The following is a 25469-nucleotide window of genomic DNA, read 5'->3' on the forward strand; positions in this document are numbered from 1 at the left end:
CTTTAGCCTCGAGGCGGCTGATGTGGGCGTGGCCTACTCGGGCCAGGGACGAGACGAAAGCAGGGGAGAGGAGATCGGGGCTCTTGGTGTCTGACTGCCGTCCGGTACGGACATCGAGCCCCCGACTGCTCTCTGCTGCTGGCTCACCTGGCTCGAGGTAGGTTCCTGTCACGCAGGGATTGATGCTGGGCTCAAAGCACATCCCATAGTTAGGATAGGAGCACCGGGGTGGAGGGTTAGGTAGATTCGCGCGCCGTAAACCGTTAGGGTAGTGATAGGGTAGAAATTTGCAAAATGCGGAAGGTGAATTGTCGTATCGAATATTGACTTACGCAGTCCTTTATATCGTTCGGCTTTTACAATAAATGGGTTTAGAATTGACCAGATGCATTTGGAGACGGGTTGAGTCGGAGGAGAACGGAGGTTGAGCGGAGTCTGATTCATTCGGTACTGTAGATTAGTCATCACGGCTCAGGAGCTTAGCTCCAAACCCATGAGGGTACGCTTCCAACCGCGTGTGCCCCAAAATGGCGGAGTTATTCACCTGAACCACGATGCATAGTTTAGTACAATTAGTGTAGATTAGGGTGTGTCATACTAAGGGTTTTTCTCTTTGATCTTGAGGAGACAGCGATTTTTTATGGCCTATGGTATTATGAAATTGATTTATTAGCACCAGAACACTTAGCATGCGTTAATTGAGTGCCGCGAACGATTTTTGGCGGATGGGCCCGAACCGACCTAATCTACCCCAGCGACATCTGTAATGACGGTTTTTGTTGGTGGCGCCACCTAGGACAACCGTATTTTTGATGTGACTGATAGTTGACGCCCTCGCGTTTGGCCCCTGATCGAGCTAGACCTTCGCGGAAAAAACAAGCGTGTTGCCCGTCACGAGAGGAAGCCGATGATACCCAATTTTAAGGTCCTAAGTCATCCAGTGACCTTCCAGGTCAGGTCAATGACCCGAAAACCGGGAAAATCGGGACCTGTTAGAAAGTCGTAAAGTTTGGCTTCTATGTGGTTTTCCGGGGTGCTGATCACGAATATCGTGTTAGTTTTGATCAGAGATGATGTATTTAAGCATTTAGACCAGGTCGGGTCAGGTCAGGTCAACCGGTAGGGGTTGTGACGGGTATTCGTAATACGTGTCAACCGCCTCTGACAGCTTCGTAACATGTTACGAAGGCACCAAAACTACTTCGTAAATGTTCAAATGGTTGTTAAATTCCAATTCAGCTCCAAAAACTAGCCTAGAATCATGTAAAACTCGAAAAAGTGAACCGAGGTCACCCGAGGTCACCAAAGGTCAATGACCTGACCTGCCCTTCAGGTGACCTTGACACCCACCCTAATGTATGGGAGCAACATCAAATCACATGTTTGAACGTTTGAAACCACGAAAAGCTTGCAAACGCGCGGCTAATGCGAGCCGACATACGCCGAATCGCGATTCCGGCCAAGCATGGTCTCGGAAAAGAGGTCACAGGTCAAAGGTCATTTGGGTCAGGGTCATGAAATTTTCAGGGTAGGTGTAAAATTGAATAATGAGAGGGTACTGAAAGTTTCGTTGCGATCGGCAGCTTTTTACGCGAGTTATTTGCCAAAACCCTTAGGGGGTTGCATTGTAGAGATCATCTATGCGATTTGTCATCTATGCGATTTGTCATCTATGCGATTTGTCATTTCATGTTGTCATTTTTATTTATATTGTCACCGCCTTATTAATCAATCTGTTACCTGTTGTCAATTGCGCGTCAAGTTTGTTTGTTATTTGTAAACCGGCCTGCCGCTGGCCTCAACCTTCCTAGTAACCGCTGTGCCATACGCTATAGAACGTGTCGTGCAAAGGTCACGGCGGCACCCCTGAGGCGGCCGCTGCCCGTACGTTTAGGAGCCCATTGTCGTGACGTCATGACTGTGGACAAAGGTCGCGGTAGGGGCTCTCCCGGCAGCCGGACGGTGACTCATACGTTGAGCTTGTCTCTCGCCGCGCCTGCGGGCATATTGGTAGTACTAGGGACGGCCAGCATATGACCGCGGTTTTCGGCGACATTGTCAATTCGTTTCTCGACTCTGCTGTTCGCTGCAAGACCAATACACATAGAAAACGGCTCGGGCATTTGGAGAAGAGCGGCTACTCTGAGGCGAGGGAAGAACACGGAGATTCACACAAACGACCTGACTAGGTTGCACCGGCCACAGTCGACCGAGGTGGGCTTCTGCGCCCTTAAAGACGCCTCTGACTGGCCATTGCGCTGACACCCTGGTCGGACCACGGTCATTGATCGGACCCTGCCACTGGTTCGTGCTCAGGCTGCCTTAGCGGGTAGACCTGCTCGACCAGACGCCCACTGGTGGGCGAGTGCTCGGTTCCGACTTTCACCGCCGGTCCAACAGCGTTCTGCTGGTTCCCGCCGATCCGGTTACGACACCGCAAGTGCCGTACCGACTCGGGCGTCCCAGGTGGGCGTAACGGTTACCACACCAGTTCGCGACCCCCAGGCTCTGTCAGCCGTCGTACGGCTCTCGGACGGACACTCTAATAGATCAGCCACAGATCAATAGGTTGTCACAGACCGTCCGTCCAGCCAAGCGCTACCCACAGCGCAGTACGACAATTGGTGACCCCGACGTGATCTCCGTTGTTCGACCTTAGCCTCTCGTCATGCCGGCGGACAGCGCACAGTCCGGCGCCGCAGCTCAAGACCCAGCCAGCGTTCCAGCTTCAGCCTCCGAGTCAACTCATCGGCCCATGGCTAGCTTCCGGCTACCACCATACTCTCCGGAAGAGCCCGACCTGTGGCTACTGCAGGTGCAGTGCGCTTTCGACGTCAGCGGGGTCGACTCCGACGAGCTGAGGTTTAAGCTCCTCGTTGCAAACCTCCCCGCCAACATCGCCGTCCAGGTCAAGGACGTCATCCGGTCATCCCGGTCTTTTGACGTGCTGTGTGCGGCGCTCCAAGCCCGCCTGGCACAGTCACGCGCCGACCGACTACAAGCCCTGCTCGGCCGCCAGCAGCTCGGCGATCAGAAGCCGACGGCGCTGTTGCGCTCAATGCGCAACGAGCTAGCCGCAGCCGGGGACGCCCCGGTTGATACGGAGCTCTTCCGTACCCTATTTCAACAACGGCTACCGCAGCCCGTCCGTGCTGCCCTCGCCCTCCTGCCAGCCGACAGCACGCTTGACGCACTGGCAGAAGCGGCCGACCGGTATCTGGAAGCTAGCGGACCGGACCCACGGCTATCAGCGATCGCGGCACAGCCGTACACACAGCCGGCACCGCCCATCGCTGCTGCAGTGACAGCCCCAGCGCCAGCTGCAACCCCTGCGCTGGACACCGTCATCGCCTCCCTGGTCGCTAAGATGGAGCGCCTGGAGGCCAGCAACCGACGACTCGAGGACGCCGTGCGACGCGACCGCAGCCGTTCCCGGCCGCGCCAGGCGTCTCGCCAGTCACGCCGCCCGTCACCGGCTCGTCCTTCAACGCCGCCGCACGACGACACGCTGTGTTGGTACCACCAGCGATTCGGCGCCCAAGCGCGCCGATGCAAGCTGCCGTGCTCCTGGATCGCCTCGGAAAACTGAGGCGCCCCGTGCTGATGGCGCAAAGCACGGGCGCCCCTCCCGCCGCGCCACTCCTCTTCGTGAGGGACACGGAGACGGACCGGCAATTTCTAGTCGACACCGGGGCGCAGGTCAGCGTGCTGCCTCGCCGCTGCCTGCCCAACGGGTCTACGCTGACCCCTGCTCCTGTCGGCCAGCAGCTCGTCGCGGCAAACGGCTCACCGATCGCGGTGCACGGCACCTGCCTGCTGGACGTCACCTTGAGTCAGCAGCACCGCCTGAAACATCGATTCTTCGTCACTGACGTCACCACACCCATCTTGGGCACCGACTTCCTGGCCGCACATCACCTCGTCGTGGACGTTGCCAACCAGCGTCTCCTGCGGGACGGCACCGTCTGCGCCAGCGCCGAGCGGTCAAGGCTGTGCTCCATCGGAGTTCGTCTCGTCCGGGAGCAGGCTGCTGCTCGCTTCGCAGCTGTCCTCGCCCGGTACCCGGATGTGACCTCACCAAAACCTGGACCAACACCGGTGAAGCACAACGTGACGCACCACATCGTCACCAAGGGTCCACCGGTGTACCAGCGGCCACGACGCCTCCCGCCGGAGCGCCTTCAAATCGCACGTGCCGAGTTCAACAAGATGCTCCAGCAAGGCACCATTCGACCGTCCAGCAGCAGCAACAGCGGCAACAGCAGCAGCAGCAGCAGCAGCAGCAGCAGCAGCAGCAACAGCAGCAACAGCAGCAGCAGCAGCAGCAGAGGCAACAGCAGCAATACCGGCTCCTCACTGCGGCTTCCCGGCGAGTTCTTCATCAGCAGCCAAGCCTCAGCAGCATCACCGGCCGGTTTCGTACAAGACCTGAAGCGCGCCATGTCTCAGGTGCGGCCGACACTCCCACGTCCGGTCCAGCGCGCCACGTACGTCCCGACGGCACTCCAGACGGCGACACACGTCTTCGTGCGCAGGGACTGTCACCGCTACCCGCTGGACGCTCCATACGACGGACCGTTCCCGGTTACCGAAAGGACCACCAAAACCATCACCATCGACCGTCGACAGAAAAAGGAAGTCATCAGCATCGACCGGTGTAAGGCCGCCTTCCTGGAGACGCCAGACGAATCCGGTCATCGACAGTCTGACCTGCCGACTGTGCAGCCGCACGGTACTCAGTCCAGCGGCCCGCCGGCCGCGCCACCGCTCAGCAATGAGCCCAGCGGCCCGGAGCTTCTGATCTACGGTGACGCACCTAATCGCCCTGCAGCCGTCGCTCGGGCTGACGCTGCACCATTGCAGCCTCGGCCGATACTACGGACGACCCGCTCCGGCCGCGTCATACGACCTCCGGTAAGATATCGCCATGTCACTTTTGTCCGCGACATGTCTGGCGAGGGGGTACTGTAGAGATCATCTATGCGATTTGTCATCTATGCGATTTGTCATCTATGCGATTTGTCATTTCATGTTGTCATTTTTATTTATATTGTCACCGCCTTATTAATCAATCTGTTACCTGTTGTCAATTGCGCGTCAAGTTTGTTTGTTATTTGTAAACCGGCCTGCCGCTGGCCTCAACCTTCCTAGTAACCGCTGTGCCATACGCTATAAAGGTCGCGGTAGGGGCTCTCCCGGCAGCCGGACGGTGACTCATACGTTGAGCTTGTCTCTCGCCGCGCCTGCGGGCATATTGGTAGTACTAGGGACGGCCAGCATATGACCGCGGTTTTCGGCGACATTGTCAATTCGTTTCTCGACTCTGCTGTTCGCTGCAAGACCAATACACATAGAAAACGGCTCGGGCATTTGGAGAAGAGCGGCTACTCTGAGGCGAGGGAAGAACACGGAGATTCACACAAACGACCTGACTAGGTTGCACCGGCCACAGTCGACCGAGGTGGGCTTCTGCGCCCTTAAAGACGCCTCTGACTGGCCATTGCGCTGACACCCTGGTCGGACCACGGTCATTGATCGGACCCTGCCACTGGTTCGTGCTCAGGCTGCCTTAGCGGGTAGACCTGCTCGACCAGACGCCCACTGGTGGGCGAGTGCTCGGTTCCGACTTTCACCGCCGGTCCAACAGCGTTCTGCTGGTTCCCGCCGATCCGGTTACGACACCGCAAGTGCCGTACCGACTCGGGCGTCCCAGGTGGGCGTAACGGTTACCACACCAGTTCGCGACCCCCAGGCTCTGTCAGCCGTCGTACGGCTCTCGGACGGACACTCTAATAGATCAGCCACAGATCAATAGGTTGTCACAGACCGTCCGTCCAGCCAAGCGCTACCCACAGCGCAGTACGACAGCATCAACCCCCTGTACCAGCGAGGGTTAATGCAACTGGTAATTATCCTACTTTCTATTTTAATTACCTTCTTCTAAACGAATTTATTGCGTTAGCAGAAGCACGCAATAAACAAATATTGGATACAATATTCGTTCTGTGTGAGGGATATATGTGGAAAAAGGGTGCCGTTTTGCGTGTCTTATGGCATAAGTGCGGCACAGCTGATCTCCGATGCCGAAAACCCAATCTAAAACAACATTTTGTGTTGGGTCCCAGGTCGGGAGAGAGACGCTGAGACTGACAGAGGCCATCAAGTCGATAGAGGACCTCCCCAGGTGGGGAAACGCCCCCCCCCCCCGATTGATGTAAGACCCCTTGGACGAACAAAGAGCCCCTCAGGCTGACGGAAGGCCCTCTCGGTCCAAAAAGGGCCCCTCGCGCAAATAACGGTTCTTTTACACTAACAGAGGACCCTTCAGATGTTAGTCAGAGAACCCCATCATGTCATGAGCTCACCTCATAGGGCTGCTTGGAGCGCCCGACAACAAGCCTCGCTTCGTTGGGTGCTCTGGGAGCCCGGGCTACCTTGCTGCTGACATACGCTGAACTGAATCTGACCTGAGTTTGATGATGACTTGGCTATGACTGTGAACTCCCCTCTAACTAACCTGCCCCAGTGGACTTGGACACTTTCCCCAAACGTGTATGAATGTTATGAATGTAATGGATGTGTGAGTGTCCTGATAAATGGGGTGGGCTTTCAGTAGTGGGCAGTCACCACTGGGCCTCTTCACTAGCTCTGAAGAGGGTCCCTTGGACTTCAACCAAACTATAAGAAATAAATATAAAATAAAAATTGAAAAAGAGGCCGATCAAAAATAAAGTGGGTGAAGTCCGCCCTAAAAAAATTGGGTAGGGTATACGTAGGTAAAGCCCCATACATGTGGGGTCCCGATTTGAAACAGCCCAACCCGGAACTTTTGAAACTTCGAAGGGTCCTGCCGTCAGCTTCGGGGACAGGGGCCGGAAGGCCCAAGGAGGGTCCCTAGGGACCATTAGGCCATAGGGGCCCCCTTCGCTACGTTACTGGCCAGCTCACGAGTTGTGGGCGATGAGGCGCGGCACGGCCATATCACGGCAAGCTTCAAACACCGCAAAATCATCCCCGTATTCAACTCCAAGCGAGATGTGCTGACATAAGCTCGTCATCATGACTACTCGCTGCAGCGTCAAGGCTTACCGTATACCACCATCCATGATCCAACTGTGCTTAATTGTCAAACTGCATTATATTGCGCAAACTTGCATTTGATTTATTCTGTTAAATAACCCGCTAAGCTGACTGTGCAACGTGCGTATTTGACAAACTTTCGTAGTGCCTATTCCACCACACGCGTCTTGCACTGTTATATCACTTCTAGCAACAAGCAAATCAGCATCCTGTCAGAATCGTTCGTGTGCGACTGCATTGCCTAATGCCTGGTCGACTATTGCGCCACCTATGTAACTAAAGCTTTCGGAACGGCCGCTACTGTATAAGCTGGGGGCGCTAGTATCGCCAGAAAGGGACCAAGTCGGCGAACAATTTTGCCTCGCGGGACTCAGTTTCTCATTTTTGACTGGTAATTTTCGAAGCAATCGTCTTGCCATGCTATTGGGCCATAAAATATAACTGTCTCCACTTGATTCTTTGTCGTTGACACACCCTAGTGTAGATGACGGTGGCCCGGGTGGCAGTCGGGGTAATGGCTGGGAGACGTCCCGGCCTACCACTTGTCATGTAGAGTAACGTACAGGGTGTTTCACTAAAAGTGTCAAAAAGTAAAAGGCCCTAATGCACATAATAACTATGGTTTCTATGGACATTTGCACATCATTCCATCCGCGATTGTTGGACATTTGAATATATAAAAATGATATCACCGTCACTCAAACCTATTCCACATATCCGCCGCTTCTTTTGATGCACCGTTTCGGCACGTGTCCGGAGGTGCCTCACAGCCCGTTTTCATCTTCAGCGTCCAGACTGTCGGCAAAGCCTTGCATTGTGCTCTTCAGCTCCAAAAGTGATGCGACTTAAGTCTTCCTCAGCTCTGCGAGAGCTACTGACCAAAACCAGAAGGCTAGCGTTGACAGATCGGGGCCTCGCGCTGGCAAGGGGCGGGCGATGAGGCAGCTGATTATTCGGCCCGGGAACGGAACTTCTGGTCCAGCCAGTTCTTGGTGGCTACAGCCGTTACAGTGGTTGTTTCTGATAAATTGGGGGCTTGGCTATTTCTGATGTTGAAATAAGCTTCTTGTTATCTTAAAAGGCCCTAAAAAAGACCCTGACCTTTTCAACGATTTCCGCCGAGAGGAGGGGCGACCCGCCTTTTTTTGAACTGGAACCGGCATCAAAGGAACCCTTTTAAACCTCTCAAGAAGCCCTTTGAAACTTTTATTATCTGGGTCGTAGCGAGGTGAGAGAGTGAAACGTTTCCTGAAAAGTCGGCGTACGGTTTCAATGTTTCTGATAGCACCAAATGTAAGTGTAATCCACCGCTCCTGTTGCGGTGTAAATAACCTGTTCTTGTTCTGTATAAGGAAAAAAACGACTAGTAACTTTGGCCTCCTGCCCTCGCTCCGTATGAGTGTAAAATATATCTTAAGTGGCCAAAGCATAAATGTCCAAAAATTTGCAACAAAGCCACGTGCGCAACCACGTGCTTTGCGCATTTTATATATCTTTAATAAGCATTTACTTTTTGACACTTTTAGTGAAACACCCTGTAGATATCCGGAGGGGAGGTAACGAAGGGCCTACAGGACCGGCCTAAGCCCCCCTCACACTTTGAAAAAAAAAAACAGGGCAGTGAGAGCATCCCGGCCATGAAACAAGGAGCGTATGTGTCCCCCCCCCCCGGCCTCTCCTCTCCCCGGAGATCTCAGGGTACGATCAGCGTTACCGCTGGCGTCTCGCTGGTTTCCCCAGATTCTCACGAAAATTTCCCTATTTCAAAAATCATTTCCCTAGATACGGCTATTTTCATGGAATTTGACGTACTTTCCTCATTCAAACCATTCGTGTTATAGTCGCTGCGTCCCAAAACAGCAATTTACTACATTCTATGACGTTAACGTAAGAGATTCTAATGAAATTGCTGGCATATAGCAAATTACTGTACGTGGTATAATATAATTGAGTGGTATATTGCAAATTGTGGTGTTGCGAGACGCGGGAAACTGCCGTATGGGTAGCGGTAGTGCTGGCGTAAGAGACACGAGTCGATGCATTATTTTGCACCGTCAATTTAACCGTAAGGAAGTGATGTGCGCTAGACATTGTAAAAATCACGCCAAAACAAAAACTTTGATGTAAAAAATTAGCCGCACCCGAAATGGTACAAAGCAGAAGCAGTTCGTTTTGAAATAATAGCAAGAATTATTTATAACTACATGCATACATATGCAATTCCCTTTATATCTTTAAAACGAGAGCATCAAACCTTAATTTTGTGAAAAAATGTTCTCATATTTATTTGATATAGCATGCGGAAGAATAATTTATGACAATAATGATTTCGATTGTTGAAAAAACAACAATTTTTCGGGTTTGTGGCATTTCCCTAGATTTCGTGTGAAATCCATATATCCCTAGATCTTCGCTGATTTCCATAGAAAAGGGAAATTTCCCTAGCAGCGGTAACCCTGGGTACGATAGGGGTTGTTCTACAAAAGTAATCTTGGTTCTACCGGTTCTACATATCCTGCGATAGGCAAGATTACTTTACTACTCTAGGGGCCTGTCAAATTTCCTTCAAATTTGGTGTAAATTAGTAGTGTTTCATAAATGACGATAATGTTACGACCAAATGCGCAGGGGCAGTGAAATAAAATAGCTGTAAAGTGTTCACTTTTTCAGCTTTTTCTGCATGCGTAGGCTAAGACTGGCACGGTGTAACGTTTACTACCTCGTGCTCATTCTCGTAAATATTGCGAGTGAACGCAATTTTACTTGACCCTCCCAAATCCCAATTTTCCCCCAACTTTTGACAAGCTGATCAAAGCTCGATAAATGAATTCAGTATTATCCAAGGCTATATAAACCAGGTAGAACGCTCCGGGAAAAAAGTTGGAAACAATAAATTAGTTGCGGCATTCCCTGATGACGCGAATGTGGGTCAGCGGCCGGCGGCCGGCCGCCGCTAACACTGTATGAGGAGGGATGCGCGGAACTTTTGCTTGTTGGTGATTGCGCTAGGCAGTTAAATGGTAATGTTAGGATATGTTTCGAAAGTAAATTGAACGACGCTTCGAACGCCGTCAATGAATTTGCGATACGACGACTATTTGTTTAGTTAGAGCCGGCGAACTTTTACCTTCCGACCGCGCGGGGAGGCGATATGGTGCCACACTGGCGGTTTTTACGATAGCTCAAAATTCTTTTGAGATAAAGAGATGAAATTTGACATGTCCTATCTTTTGATCAAGCTGGATCTTATGGTACAAGTCGCATATTTAAGGTACGTCAGGTTGTTGACCTATGTTGTCGCTCGTGAGCCTCTGCACAGTCCAAAAACAACGCCATTTCTGAACACTCAGTGCCAAGAAATCCTTCACAGAAAGATGACACTTGGCAGAAAGAAGAGCTGTCGGTTTCTTACCGTTCGTATGTGTCGTGTTTTCACAAGAGTTTAGTAAGGTCAGGTCCGTCACGTGACCTCCCCTCATAACTCAATAGGTTTACTATCATAGAAGCGTTTATCAATCGCCGGAAATCTTAGCCAATCCCACTGGACACTGGATCCATACCCACATGGGGCCCTCCTGACTGGCCACTCCCTCTGAAATCCACAATAACATTGGGCTGCAGCCATGGTTATGTATTAATGCTTTTCACTAACAGAAATACAACTTCAACCAGCACAGTGTACGCCGCCACAACAGTCCGACCCACGTCCCTGATATCGACTAGCTCCCGGCCGGATGCACATACGCGGAGCCAATCAGTCCGAATGTGACCTGCAGCTTACAATTGCTGTGTCGCATGGCGCATCATGGCACAGGACGATTCCTAGCAGCTGTCGGCTGGAGTGGAGAAACAGCACGTTGCGACACACCGCGCCGGCGACAGAGCTCAGCAGGGCTGGTTGGAGGCTGGAGCCGGAGGTAAGGGCGGACCAGGGTTGTGCTTGACTCATGAGTCGAGTCAGAAATTTGACTCAACTCTGACTCAAATGAGTCAGATTTGAGTCGAGTCGGATAAATTGTTGAGCTGTTGAGTTGAGTCAGAGTTGAGTCGGACAAAAATATTAAGGCGTTGAGTTGAGTCAGAGTTGAGTCAGTAAAATAACTTTTGACATTGAGTTGAGTCAAACATTTAGGAACATGAGTCAGCTGACTCAACTTTCCAGAAACAAGCTTTTCATCCCCCCCGTCCCCCCCCCGCTTAATAACTTCGCCCTGGCCCTGCTGCCGGACTTTTTCACCCCCCCCCCCCCGCTCAACGGCTTTTTTGTCTGAGTCAATTTTGAGTCAACTCACTTGACTCAACAAAAAATTTGAGTCAAGTTTGAGTCGACTCATATTTTCATTGAGCTGCTTGAGTCATGAGTCGAGTCAAGGGGAAAAAATCAGCTCCTTGTTTGAGTCAGAGTTGAGTCAGGGCTTTCTGAGGTTGAATGATGAGTCGAGTCGGCAAATTTTTTTGAGTCGAGCACAACCCTGGGGCGGACACAGGCACAGACATTGCAGGACAAATAACAGGATGTCAGTTAGGGATATAATTCAAGACGAATGATTCAAGACGGACTGAAATAATACACATTTTGCTCACTTGGATACCAACTTCAAACTTGACGTTTATGTATAGCACCACGGAAACAATGGGCACACCGGAAAGAAACAAAAGATGAGGGTTTTTCAACTCAAGGAAGTAAAACAGCCCGAAGTGCAGACAAGCACATACTTTTGGTAATAGCTATCAGCTGTCCTACTCCTCTTCTCATCAACTACTGGACACATTTGAAGCATCATATATAGCACCAATGTCCATAACCAAAGCTTGCAAGTAGTTTTAACTTTTATGAAGCCAAGGGAAATGTGCCTACATCATGCATGTAAACTCAAAATTACACATATGCATGACAAAGGAAGCTTGTGTAAAGATAATAGTTGACAAAAGCATCTCATGGTTAAAATTATTCAAAACTGCACACAGGGCAAACATAAAAAAGCAGCAAGTGTACTGTTATGTTATGCTAAGAAATAGTCCAAAACAAAATACAATCTTTTCATGTTTGAACTAGTTGTTCTTCTATGCCCCTTCATCCATATCTTGATGACAGATGGGCTGTTACTGTAGGCTGATGAAGTGACACTTGATTGCCTTTGTGCGAGTTTCAGTTGCAGCCTCCTAGGTACTGCACTGGAAAGCAGATTGAATTGAATGCCTCTGAAAAGGAATATAGGCAAAGTTAGCTGTAGTAGTGTCAATGATAATAGGCATGACATTTTTGTCCTTTGACATACCTACATTTGTTGAAATACAAAAAGGTACAAAATAAATTGGTTTGTTTCAAGACACCACACTGCACAAAGTCGCACCAGACATTACACAGGCATATGAAATTGGTACACATAAAACTTGATGATTAAAAAGGTCAAAACTAGCAATAATAATTGAAGTAAAAGTTACAATCACACACAATCATTTGATTTAAAATGACTTGACATTAGTTACAAGACGCAACGCTCCTATTCACTTAAGAAAAGCTTTTATGCTTTCATTATCCTCCACATATCAACCAGCTTAATACCAGGCTGTGCAATAGTGGGTACATAACCCCATGATGCCATTTTATTAGAGCAAGTGGGGTTACAACAATAATATAATGCTAATGTCAACCCACATCTGCAACCCGTACTGCAGTTTCAATCACCTTACAAGAACACCTTCTGGCAGTTTGATAGGCAGAATGGTCATTACTACTTTCTCCTCATATTCAACACATATTCCCTTTATACAGATACAGTTTAGACCTGGTTATGGCAAGCATTTTCGAGAAAAGATGTGATAAAAGTTCAAGACAAAGGTCGAGAGAAACAACACCAACATAAAACACCAAATATGTAGCAGTAATACTATCAAATTCATGAAAATATATACATGAGTCGATCAGAAATTCACTGTAGATTTCGAAAATGGTGTCAAATGCCACTCAAATACCCCCATTCGCATGTACGAAGCAATAAAACACTGACCTCCAGTTCCGCGTGCCATTCTCCATAGGCCACTGTGTATTAAATAACGCGTTCACTGATCGCAAAAAAATGAGACCCACATATGACGCGTTTGCTACCAGCCAATCAGCGCTCGAGATGCCGAGCGCTGATTGGTGGAGAGAGCCGTCGTCAGCAGTCCATTACATGTCGTTTTCCCTGAACATGTGCGTGAGCAGCTGATGCTGCTCACGGGTTGTTGCCATTTTTCGTAATGCTGAAGGCACGGGAGCGAACCCCCCTGGTATTATCACTGGATTTGAGTTTTATTCACGATCGATGGCAACACAAGTCAAATTCCTAAAACCAGACGTTTCGGCCACTGAGTGCCTTCGTCAGTGGACACTAGTGATTAAATTAAAAACACATAGTATCAAAAACAATCGGTATAAATCGTTCGAAGTCGACACATCGGGCACAGGTTTCGAAATGCATTCTTTGGTTCAACATTAAAAACCTAAATTGAGAACGGCATTCATCACGCTATTTTTCTTGTCGCGTTCTTTTGATATGCTGAAAAATTAAATTATATAATGAATGTACCTACAGGTCACAATTGCAATGTCAATGTCGGAACGTTTAATTCGCTCGCCTTTTCTCAGAGTCTTTCAAAGTTCGCTAATCACCTTTCGTTTATAAATCGTTTACGTTTTGTTTCCTAATGCATCATTGCAGCCGCTTTAGCCCAGGTAAAGAATCCAGGTTTTTCGTTCACTGTATCTTGGAAACAGATATGAGCTGCTTCCAGAGCTTTTCTCACCGATTTTGACATGCCTTTTTCAATGACATGAGCACTGTTCCAGTTTGGAACAGTGCTCAGAACAGTGCAATTTATCACTGGATTTGCTGCTTATTTGGTTCAGTGCAGAGTTGTGACATCAGGCAGCTGGTGCCTGGTGGTTGTGGTGGTTCAGGTTGTAGTTGTGGTCGTTTTGGGATGCTAATAGAGTTATGCTCATTGACTTCTTGGCAGTGTTCCACAGCAGAGCGCTGCACGAAGGACCTCTTTTTCCAGATGCGATTCATCATATGCTTACGGATCGCACGCAAAGTCATCCGAGTGATGATGGTGGTATGCCGTAGCTCCCAGAGCGCTGCAGGGCGCACAGCGTCAGGACACCTGATGGTGAAACAGGGCCCTTGAATCTGTCAGGGGCTCACCATTGATGGCAAATATTGCAACTCTCTTCTAGAACATTTGTGAGCTGCTGATATTGATATCATTTATCAATAAGAGACTAGCAAGGTAAAAGGTGTGTGCCAGATCCAGGACCGCATATGGCCCAGTGCGCAAGAGTAGGTAGCCATTGGGGAAGTGGTGAGCTGTGAGCTGTGGCTTCAACTTGTTGCCACACCTTCCTATGCCCCTTTTTATCTGGACCTTGCACCCTCTGGCTGCTACTTCTTCCTCCAACATAGGTCAACTATTGATTGATAGTCAACTATTGTCAACTATTGATTGTCAACAATATTGATCAATGATCATTATATGTTGATGTGTTGCAGGTCATACACACAAAATGGCTTCACAATGGACTTCCAAGCTGACAAAGTTTGCAAAGGCAGTAGCTGAAAACCTTCCCAAAGTCGGAGAGGCAGGAGCAGCTGCCTTAGTTGGGATTCCTATTAAGAGATCTGTGTCATTTAAGGATTTCATTAAAAGAATATCTCTTTGTGAGAGCCAGGAAGAGATAGAAGTGGGTGAAGTTACATTTTTCATGCATGGATTTGAATGTTGTTTCTACAATTGCCTTTTTTGTTGAATTATTTGACATTTGACATCGTTCGGTTCTTGCAGCATCAGCAGTTTCAACAGCTTATTATAACCGAAGGATGTTTTTCTGCTCTGTCCTTCGCTTTTCATTTCCGTCGATGTTGACCTCTGCGGTGCTCTCTGTGACGCTGCTGCATGTCCCACCAGCACACAATCACCGCCGAGCTGGAAGGTCTGGAGCAGCGGCTGGCCCAGCCGGGGGCGGACGGCTCTGTGCGTGCCCAGGCGCTCAGCGTGGCCATCTACTGCCACCTGCTGGGCTATGATGTGCGCTTCATCTGCATACACGCCATTACCCTGGCTCAGCAGGGCTCGCTGCTGCAAAAGAGGATTGGTACGTACAGTAGTCGTTCGTGTAGCGATGCCAGCGCTGAGACACGAGCAGGCAGAACATGTTACACCTTTTACCAACGATCATCATCTGGTTGACCGGCAATCTGGTGCCTGTCAGTCATGTGTCGTTTCATGTCGCCACTGTAGAGCCCTGCCAGTGATGAGTGGTTCCGCGTCGCCAGTGTATCTATCAGTGATGTATGTACGTCTCCATGTTGCAATAGGTACCTACTTGTCAGTGACAATGGCTCCATGTCGACAGGTTACCTATCTGTCTCGCTGCTGCTGCGGCCCACGGAAGAGCTGGCCGTGCTGCTTATCAACACGTTGCTAGGCGACCTGCGCAGCGCTGACGTGCTAGTCGTGTGCACGGCACTGAACATGGTCTGTCATCTGGTGACGGCGGATAACGCCGGCGCTCTGCTGCCGGCCGTGCTCGACAAGCTCCACCACCGGCAGGTTAGCCGTTAGCGGGTCAGGTAGCCAGTAATTAGCGTTCACTGGCTAGTGGTTAGTGGTCAGGCGGTTAGCAGACAGCAGTTTAGTAATCAGCGTCTATCATGGGGCCAATGATTTCAAGCGCCTGCTACCGGTAAGTGTATGATGATCTCAGACCCTAACTTCAATCGACATGGTGTGTGTTTATGTCCGTTCTTTCTGAAATCGTAAGATTACGGCGGGTTTTGAGGCAGACATGCACTTATCGTTAACCGGGTGCAGGCCATCTGGCTGACGCGTGACACCTACTGTCTGGTCGGCTATGACTGTCACGTGACCCTTTCGTGGCGGGTGCTGACTGTGTGCATTCCTATCAGCTATCGCAGAACCCTAGCAGTTTTGCGGTCTTCTTGAGATGCTTTCTTTTCGCTCGATAAATATGACTAGTGACAAGTACAAGGTGTAAGCTGTGCCTCATGATTTACCGTCTCATATTGTTTATAGTTGAAGTTTTGACACCCCAGGTCATGGCGCGATAAATGAAGCCTACCCTCAAAGTCGTTCCCATATTATGCGGTCGCCAATGATTGCCGCTGCCAGTGCCGTCTCGCTCTGACACCGCTCTACCCTGCACCGATCGCGCAGGCCGTGGTGCGGGACAAGGCGACGCGCGCGCTGCACAGTCTGCTGCTGCGCGCGCCCGAGCTGCTGCCGGCGCAGCTGCCGTCTATCGAGGCCGCCCTGCTGGACCGCGACCCGATCGTCATGACGTCCGCCTGCCAGCTGTGCCTCACCTTCGCTACGGTATGCACTGCAGCTCTCTGTTCGGGGGAAGCTGTGTCGGGGAGCGTTCGAGAGTAACGTTATATCCTTACAGCACCTGACTCAGTGCATGGGGTAGGGATAAAAGCAGCTTTTTGAACGCGGAATTACCCTCTATGGCAGTGGGCTAAGCCATTATCAAATCTGACCCTAAGCTCCAATATCCTTTAACACTGAGCAGCGGACGTCTATGTTTTTGTTTATCGGTACTGCTGAATCCAGTTAATGTTTTGCATCCGACGCCTGTTGCCTTATCTGATCGTACAGCTGAATCCAGCCATGTTTTCACAGCTGACTGATGTTTGTTGTCCCTTTCAGCTGAATCCGGGCATGTTTTCACACCTGACTACCAGTTTGATGACGATCCTGGGACAGATTCAGAGTCGGAAGCTGCCGCCCGACTTTGACCACAAGGGTGTGCCGGCTCCGTGGCTTCAGTGCTCGCTCATCAGGTCAGTTGCGCCCTGTGTCATTCTTTATCCCGTACAACAGCTAAATGTGTCCCATTTTGCTGGCCCGTACTACTTCATATCGCTGTCTGCCGTGCAAGAGCCATAAATCCTGAACCGCCATGCAATACTTGCACTATGTGTTTTTTCTGTACAACTATGCAACAAGTAACAATCATCATCTGTGTAATTCAGACAAGCGCACCCTGTACGAAGCTAATGGACGGTGGATGTCACAGGCCTGATTTCGTAATTTCTCGATTATTTGTTTCCCGCAACCTGAAATAGGTACGGGTGTGGCGCTACGGGTTGTGAGCCGTTGGCACTTGGTGTCGGGCAACCCGCTCAGGGCAGGACCTCCTCCCGCATCCAGTAGAGCACCGTTCCGGACTGGGACGCGCCTGCGCTGATCCACGGACTGTGCTGGTAACTGGTGGTAGCCGGGTCTGTTAGAAGGGTGCCCCACCAGTTATTTGACTCCTTTAGCGTGGTGGTCAGCAGCGGTCGGCCTTTCAAGTAGTCCTCCACGTTAATCCAGGGCATCGTCTTCTGTAAGCTGGGCTCGCCGTACGTCCACGAGTCGAATTTTTTAACGAGCGCGATGTCTCGCTGCGTGTCCGTCTCCGGAGTGAAGGTGTAGTCTCGCGGCGCCAGCCAGATGCCGCCCCACTGGCGGCGGTCCACCTGAGCCTGTCCCTCCAGTCGGTAGGCGAACCTGTGGCCCGTGCCGAACGCCTTGAGCCGGTCGCCGCGCCCCAGGATCGAGTAGTTGTCGGTGAGCGAGGGCCGGTCGGCGCTGCGCAGCCGCACGTTGAGCCGGTCCCAGCCGGCGCGGCTGGCGGCCGTCAGCAGCAGCGTCCAGCCGCCGCCGTCGTGGCTGAAGTCGCAGTAGACGGGCTCGGCCAGGCCGGCCAGCTGGTACACGCCGTCCGCCAGCGAGCCGTTGGCGCGCTGCAGCTGGAGACAGGTGGCCGGCGCCGACGGTGGCCGGTCTGGGGGCGCGCTGGGACCGGCGGTGCCGTCCGTCAGCCGGCGCACGGCCCGCTCCAGAGCCTCCAGCCGGGCGAGCACGCTGCCCTCGGAGGTGTCCGACCGGCCGGCGGGCGGCTCCTGTCCCGGGGCACTCTGCCCGCCACCACTGCCGGCCGCCAGCGCGGTGCGGGCCACCTCGGCCACCTGGGAGGCGAGCAGCAGCGGCGGTGGAACGGCGCAGTCGCCGGACGCCGTCTCGGCACCGGCCGCCCGCAGCAGCACGGGCAGCAGGAGCAGGAGCAGCGGCGGCCGTGTACCCATGGCGGCGGCTGGGCCGTCTGTCGCCCCCCGTCGGCTCGGCGGCCCGTTATGTAGCCGTCCCCGTCCCTGCAGATGACTGGGTGGACATTGGACAGTAAATACTACCGACGTTGCTTACATCATAAAGCATTTAGCACTGCTACTCAGTGGCACGGCCCCTCGTCTCCCCGTGTGTCTGTCGGTAGTGACCGTTGCCATAGCGACAGTCAGGGTACCGCGGTAAAATGTCCGATCACAGAACCAACTGCCGGTTTTCATCACCCAAGGGGACTTGCTGGACAGGCCAACATGACTTCCAATAGCAAATATTTTTACGAGCATTAAGATAATTGAATGCATTTAACAGAGCTGGGCAAGTGCGTTCCTTTAGTGCGTTCCTGCGTTCTTCCGTACGTACGCACCGCCCTTTTTAGGAACGCAAGAACGCAGGAACGCAAGGTTTTTCAAAGGAACGCAAGTAAGAGGAACGCACTGTAGTGTTTCCCGATTAGAATTAAGCGTTTCGTTTGTACCGAGTACTATCGCCAGTGGGTACTTGTTTCTCTATTACGTGCTCCTCTATTGGCCGCCATACTGGCAATGCTGAGCGAGAATACAGTTTAGTGACGAGTGGTGGCGCGGCGTGTGGGACCTGGCGGTGCGGCTGAAGCGAGAGGAAACGCTATATTTCTGGCGACGAGATATGAACCTCGACGGGCTTAGGCCGCCTTCAGCCTTTTTACCCACTCCGGGTAAACCAGTTGTACCGTGGGAGACATGGAAGCTACGTTTTAATACTTACCTGCTGGCGACGGGCGGTGACGCATTCGCCGCAGAGCGGAAGCGAGCTATTCTTTTACATTGTTTAGGCGAGGAGGGCCAGCGCATCCAGGAGACGCTTCCTCCAGCCGTGAAGATGGAAGGAGACGATGCCTTCACGTTGACCCTACGCCAGCTGGACACATTTTTTATCCCACGAGTGAATGCCATTGTCGAACGCTTTTCATTTCGACAACGAGCGCAGCTGCCGCAGGAGTCTACCGCAGAGTATGTATCAGTGTTGCGAGGTCTGGCAGTAAACTGTAAGTTTGGCAGTATGACTGATGATATGATCCGCGACATGGTGGTGGAAAAGACGATCCACCCACGCCTGCGAGAGAAGTTGCTCCAAGATGCGGAGCTCACGGACAGGACGCTCGCTACAGCCGACGCATATGAGAGGGCCCTCCGTGAATCGGCAGTAATGGCGGGCCAGCAATCTTCTGCTCCAGTCGTCGCCAAGGTGTCCCACCCTCGTCAACCGAAGAAAGTCAAGGCACACAGCGGACTGCCTGAACGTCAGGCCCCGTGTACCAACTGTGGTAGATCGTCACATCGAACCGGCTCCAAGGACTGTCCAGCTCGAGGTCGCAGCTGCAGCTCGTGCGGCCTGCGGGGGCACTTCGCCGCAGTCTGCAGGTCAAGCGCCTCCGCTTCAACCGCAGCTGCCGCCCCACGACGCCTGAAGGACACAGTTAAGGAGGCTACCGTGCTGAAGGTCAGTGACTCCCCTCAGAAGGTGCTCTGTCCTGTCACGCTCTCTGTGGGTGACATTCAGCACTCGGTCGACATCCAGGTCGACACTGGAGCTACCTGTTCACTTTTGTCTCTTCAGTACGCCCGAGATCTCTTCAAGGGGAAGGAGTTTCAGCCGAGTAGCTCCAGGCTTTTCGGGTTTGGCAGGAAGCCAGTACCAGTAGCAGGAACGCTCCCTGTGACTGTCACGTTTGGTGATAAGTGTGCTGACGCCCAGTTCTTCCTGGTAGAGACGCCATCGACCGAGGCCATCATGGGTCTCGATCTGATCCAGCAGCTGGGCCTGACGCTTCACCCGGCGTCTGGACAGATCTTCAGTGTGGAGCTCCAGTCCGAGCAGCTCCCAGCCATCGAGGGCTAAACGCACAAGATCATCCTCAGGCCGAACGCCCGGCCTACTGCCTACAGACTGCGTCGTCTGCCGTTGGCAGTGAGGGAAGAAGTCAGTGCTGAGCTCCAGCGCCTGCTGGACGCTGACATCATCGAGCGTGTGGACGCCTCTGAGTGGGTGAGTCCACTGGTGGTTTCGAGAAAACCGTCAGGCCAGATCCGACTGTGTGTTGATCTGCGTGGGCCTAACTCACAGATTGTTGCTGAGGTGCACCCGCTCCCTACCATAGAGGAGCTTCAGTCTCGACTCCTCGGATCAGTCTATAGCAAGATAGACCTTCGGTCAGCTTACCATCAACTTGAGCTTCACTCCGACAGCCGTGATGTAACCGCTTTCATCACCCACGAGGGCCTCATGCGCTTCAAGCGTGTCCCTTTCGGACTCGTCTCAGCTGGCAGTGCCTTCCAGCACCTGTTGGATGACCTGCTGCACGGTATTCCAGGATGCGGACATTATCTGGACGACATCCTCGTCTCCGGATCCAGTCAGGCTGAGCACGACCAGCGTCTCCAGGCGGTGCTCGACCGTCTCCGAGCAGCACGCGTCACAGTCAACCACGCCAAGTCGTCCTTCAGCCAGAAGGAAGTCGACTTCTGCGGACACCGGATGTCTGCAACAGGAGTGACGCCGACTGCCTCGACAGTGCAGGCCGTCACGGAGGCCCCGCGCCCAGAGTCTCTGAAGGATCTCCGCAGTTTCCTGGGACTCACCGGCTGGTTCAGTCGCTTCATCAGCGGCTATGCCGAGGTGGTTCGACCCATGGCTAGCCTGCTGAAGAAGGACACGCCCTTCGAGTGGACTCCATCCGTCGAACGGAGCTTTCAGCGCATCAAGCAGCTGGTGGCCGGCCAGCCGGTGCTGAAGCCGTTCCAGCCCGAGCTGCCGACCATCGTGACGTCAGACGCCTCGGACCGTGGCGCGGGCGCCGTCCTCTCCCAGATACAGGAAGACGGCTTCGAGCATCCTGTCGCCTTCTGGTCCCGCAGCTTCACCGACACGGAGCGCCGCTACTCCGTCTCCGAGCGCGAGGCGCTCAGCGCCGTCCAGGCCGTGGAGAGGTGGAAGGTGTACCTGTGGGGGAGGAACTTCACTCTCCGCACCGACCACTCCGCTCTCACCACGCTGCTCTCTCCCAAGTTCTCGGGTAGAGCGGGAGCGCGCGTCGCGCGCTGGCAGGCGCGGCTCCTCCCGTACGCCTACGACGTGGTGTACGTCCCGGGACACCGCATCCCAGCGGCCGACGCGCTGTCCCGGCTTCCCCTGCCGGACACCGGACCAGCAGAGGAGGATGATGAAGTCATCGCCCTGGTGACCGACGATGCAGCCGACGTGATCTCCGAAGATGACGTCAGAGAAGCGTCCCTGTTGGACGACACGCTGGAGCGGCTGCGGTCCGTCATCGCTGCCGGCTGGCCGGACTCGGCACGGAACTGCCCGCCCGACCTGCGGCCGTTCTTCCACGTCCGACACGAACTGCACGTGCGCCGTGACGCCGTGGTCATCCGTGGAGCGGACAGGGTGGTCGTGCCGGCCGCACTGACCGACCGGTACCTGCAGCTGGCTCACCGCGCTCACGACGGCATCGTCAGGATGAAACAGCTTCTCCGAAGTCTGTGCTGGTGGCCTGGAGTCGACCGTGCCGTGACAGAGGTCGTCAAGGCGTGCGACCTGTGCCAGCAGAGCGACAAAGTGCTGTCACAGAAGGTTCGACCTGCGCCGCTGCAGCCAGTCCCGCTTCCCACAAGGCCGTGGTCGAAGCTGGGTGTAGATATCGTGGGACCTATCGCCGGAGTTCCCCAGTCTGCACGCTATGCAGTCACCCTCACGGACTACTACAGCAAGTGGGTGGAGGTGGGACTCTGTGCGAAAGTCGAGACAAGCGACATCATCAGGATTCTGTCTGTGATCTGGGCCCGCGAAGGATATCCTGAGGAGATCGCAACGGACAACGGGCCCCAGTTCATCAGCCGCGACTTCGAGACTTATCTACAGCAGAGGAAGATCAAGCATCTGAAGTCGTCTGTGTACTGGCCGAGGGGCAACGCCGCCGTGGAACGATTCAACCGATCGTTCAAGTCCTGGGTCCAGGCGGCCGCGCAGCAGAGCCAAGTTCCGTTCCAGGCCTACCTGCAGGGCCGACTGGCGCGTTACCGAGCCACGCCGCACTGCACCACCGGTGTATCGCCGTCTGAGCTGCTACACGGCAGGAAGATGAGGCTGGACCTGCCGGTGTTCGACGACTACTGCGTCACCTCTGATGTGGCACGACGGGTCGTCAAGCAGCAGCGCCGCAACCGTCGCCACTACGACAGCCGGCACCGGGCGCGGCCGACCGAGATCGCTGTGGGCGACACGGTCTGCGTCCGCCGGCCCGGTCACGTCCAGAAGAAGGGCGCCAAGTTCAGCAAGCCGCTCCGCGTCGTCAGCCGTCACGGACCCGCTACGTTCGGTCTCTCCGACGGTTCGCGTTGGAACGTGGCTCACCTGGCCAGGAGGGAGATCGGCGCCGCCCCGTCGACGCCGACTCTGCCGGTCAGCACTGAAGCTGTTCCTGCGCCGCCGCCGCCGCCGCCGTCTCCGCCGCCTGTGGTCGCGGCGGCCCCGGCCTCGTCCGTGTCGTCTCCAGCGGCTCCTGTGTCTTCACCGCCGGCCGGTGCGGCCGCACCTCGCGATCCGCTGGCCGGCGAACCGACCGCCTGCGCGCCGGCGCCGCCGGTCGGTGCGGCCCCGGGCCCGCTACCGAGCGCGCTACCGAGCGAGCTACCGAGCGCGACCGCGATCGTGGCGTCCCCGTGTCCGCCGGCGCCACCTGTACTAGCGCCACCGATCGACCCGGCTAACCGAGTGGACCCTCGGGTCAGTGATCGTGGACTACCTGCCTCTAACCGCAGTGACCGCGAACTTACCGCGTCGTCGCGAGGCCGTCGTAGGTTTAAGCCGACTCGCTTGGACCTGTGATTGTGTTCTCCAGCTGAACTCGTGTGTGATTGTTATCCAGCTGAACTCGTGGAGTGACAGCTGAACTCGTGGAGTTTAAGTTTAAGTGCGGGGGGATGTAGTGTTTCCCGATTAGAATTAAGCGTTTCGTTTGTACCGAGTACTATCGCCAGTGGGTACTTGTTTCTCTATTACGTGCTCCTCTATTGGCCGCCATACTGGCAATGCTGAGCGAGAATACAGTTTAGTGACGAGTGGTGGCGCGGCGTGTGGGACCTGGCGGTGCGGCTGAAATTTTGAAGCGTTCCTGCGTTCTTGCGGAACCACCCGAAAAAATTATGTTGCTGCCAATGACCTCTGTGTCAAATGTTTGAATCTTGAGTACGTGTGTTTGCCGGTAGAGGCGCCACTTGTCGGTCGAATCGAAGAAGGCTTGCTTAGATTTAGTGGTGATGTTTACTATTCGATTCGGTTTCAGGCATTAAATGTGTAAAGATTTTTAGTGGTGATGTTTACTATTCGGTTCAGTTTCAGGCATTAAATGTGTAAAATAAATATGATAACTTTTACTAAGATACATCTTTTAACTTAACTATTGTTTTTAAGCAGGTCGTATTTTTGTTGAAAACCCTACGGATGATGTTCGTAAAACGTATTTCAGATAATCGATTCGGAAAAGAGATGTCGAGTTGCTTTTCGGCCCCACGTCGCCATTCTGGGTATTCTGTGATCGATTCGCCCCGTGTTTGGTTGGGCCCGCGCCGCGTGGTTCGGCGGTATTTTTGAGGGAGGAACGCAGGAACGCAGGAACGCTAACGCACCGAACGAAAAAAAAAATGAGGAACGCTATTCCAGGAACGCACTAACCGCGGCCGGAGGAACGCAGGAACGCTAACGCACTACCGAAAATCGAGGAACGCGCCCAGCTCTGGCATTTAACAACAAAAATTGCATAGACTGTGACTGCGATAATAAACATCACCATGCCCACCCGTGACCGGTCTTATGAGAAGGCTCTTTCCTTCGTGCGCAAAACTAAGTTCCAGTCCTTTGCTTTAAAATAGCTCGAAATTCATGCTTTTTCATCATGTTTATCACAATGTGCATTATCACATTCCCCAAGTGTCTACGTTGCGACCAATCAATGTGCGACACTCGTGTAAGATATGTTATCACTGTGGGCGTCCCCGAGTCCGACCATTGTTTCCATATCCCTACTGGCTACTGATCCCTTATAATGTGTCTCCGTTCTGAGTTCTGAGTCTGTTTCCGTCCACAGGCTGATCTCGTACCTGTGTCCGGCCGACTCGGGGCTCTCGGAGACGTTCTCGCAGTTCCTGGTGTCGCAGTTGACGGCTCCCGTGCCGGCCACCGTCATGGGGTTCGCCATTCTCTGCGAGTGTGTGTCGGCAGCGGCCACGCTGCCCCCGCCGCCGGCGCCGCCAGACCCGGCCGGCGGCGACGGCTCGGCGCCGGCCGACGGCCTGCACGCGGCGGCGCTGCGCTGCACGGCGCTCATGCTGCGCAGCGCCAACGGCAACGTGCGCTACGCCGGCCTGTCGGCGCTCTGCCGGCTGTGTGAGGCGGGCGGCGCGCGGCCGGCCGGCCCGCTCCAGCTGGCGGTGGTACAGTGTCTGCGCGATGAGGACGAGACGGTGCGACTGCGCGCGCTGCAGCTGCTGCACGCAGTGGCCACCGAGCAGAGCGCTGCGGCCGTCTGCCAGCGACTGCTGGAGGCGGTCGCCGTCGCCGAGCGCCGCCCGCTGCGCACCCTGCTGCTCGGCCGCGCCGCGCTGCTCGCCGAACGGTACCTGACGCGGCGGCCGCAGCTGCTGCACGTCATCAACAGAGTGCTGGAGGAGGACGAGGCGCCGGCGGCGCGCCTGCGCAGCCGGCTGGCCGCGGAGCCGCCGGGCGGGCCGCTGCGGCCGGCCGCCGCCCGCCTGTACGCCGAGCTGGTGGTGGGCGGCGGCGCGGCGCCGGCGGTCCAGCGGATGGCGCTCTGGGTGGTCGGCGAGACGGGCCACCTGCTGGAGCCGGAGCTGCTGACCGCCGCGGTCGGCGCCGTGTGCGACCGGCTGCCCCAGCTGGCCGCCGACGACCCCCTCCGCGACCGGCCGTCGGGCGAGTCGAGCTCGCCGCTGCAGCAGCACCTGCACGCCCTGAGCCGGCTGGTGTGGGAGTGCCGCGCCGAGCTGCCGGCCGCCGCCGCCGCTCGGCTAGCAGACACCCTGCCTCCGCTGGCCGCCAGCCCTGACCCAGCCGCCGCCCAGCTGGCCCGCTCCACGCTGGCGCTGCTCGGGGACGCCGAGCGGCTGCGGCGCGCGGCGGCGCTCGCCGAGGACGTGCTCTCGGGCCGGGCGCGGGCC

The sequence above is a fragment of the Amphibalanus amphitrite genome, unplaced genomic scaffold (genome assembly GCF_019059575.1).
Source record: "Amphibalanus amphitrite isolate SeventyFive unplaced genomic scaffold, NRLGWU_Aamphi_draft 000574F_arrow, whole genome shotgun sequence".
NCBI lineage: Eukaryota > Metazoa > Arthropoda > Thecostraca > Balanomorpha > Balanidae > Amphibalanus > Amphibalanus amphitrite.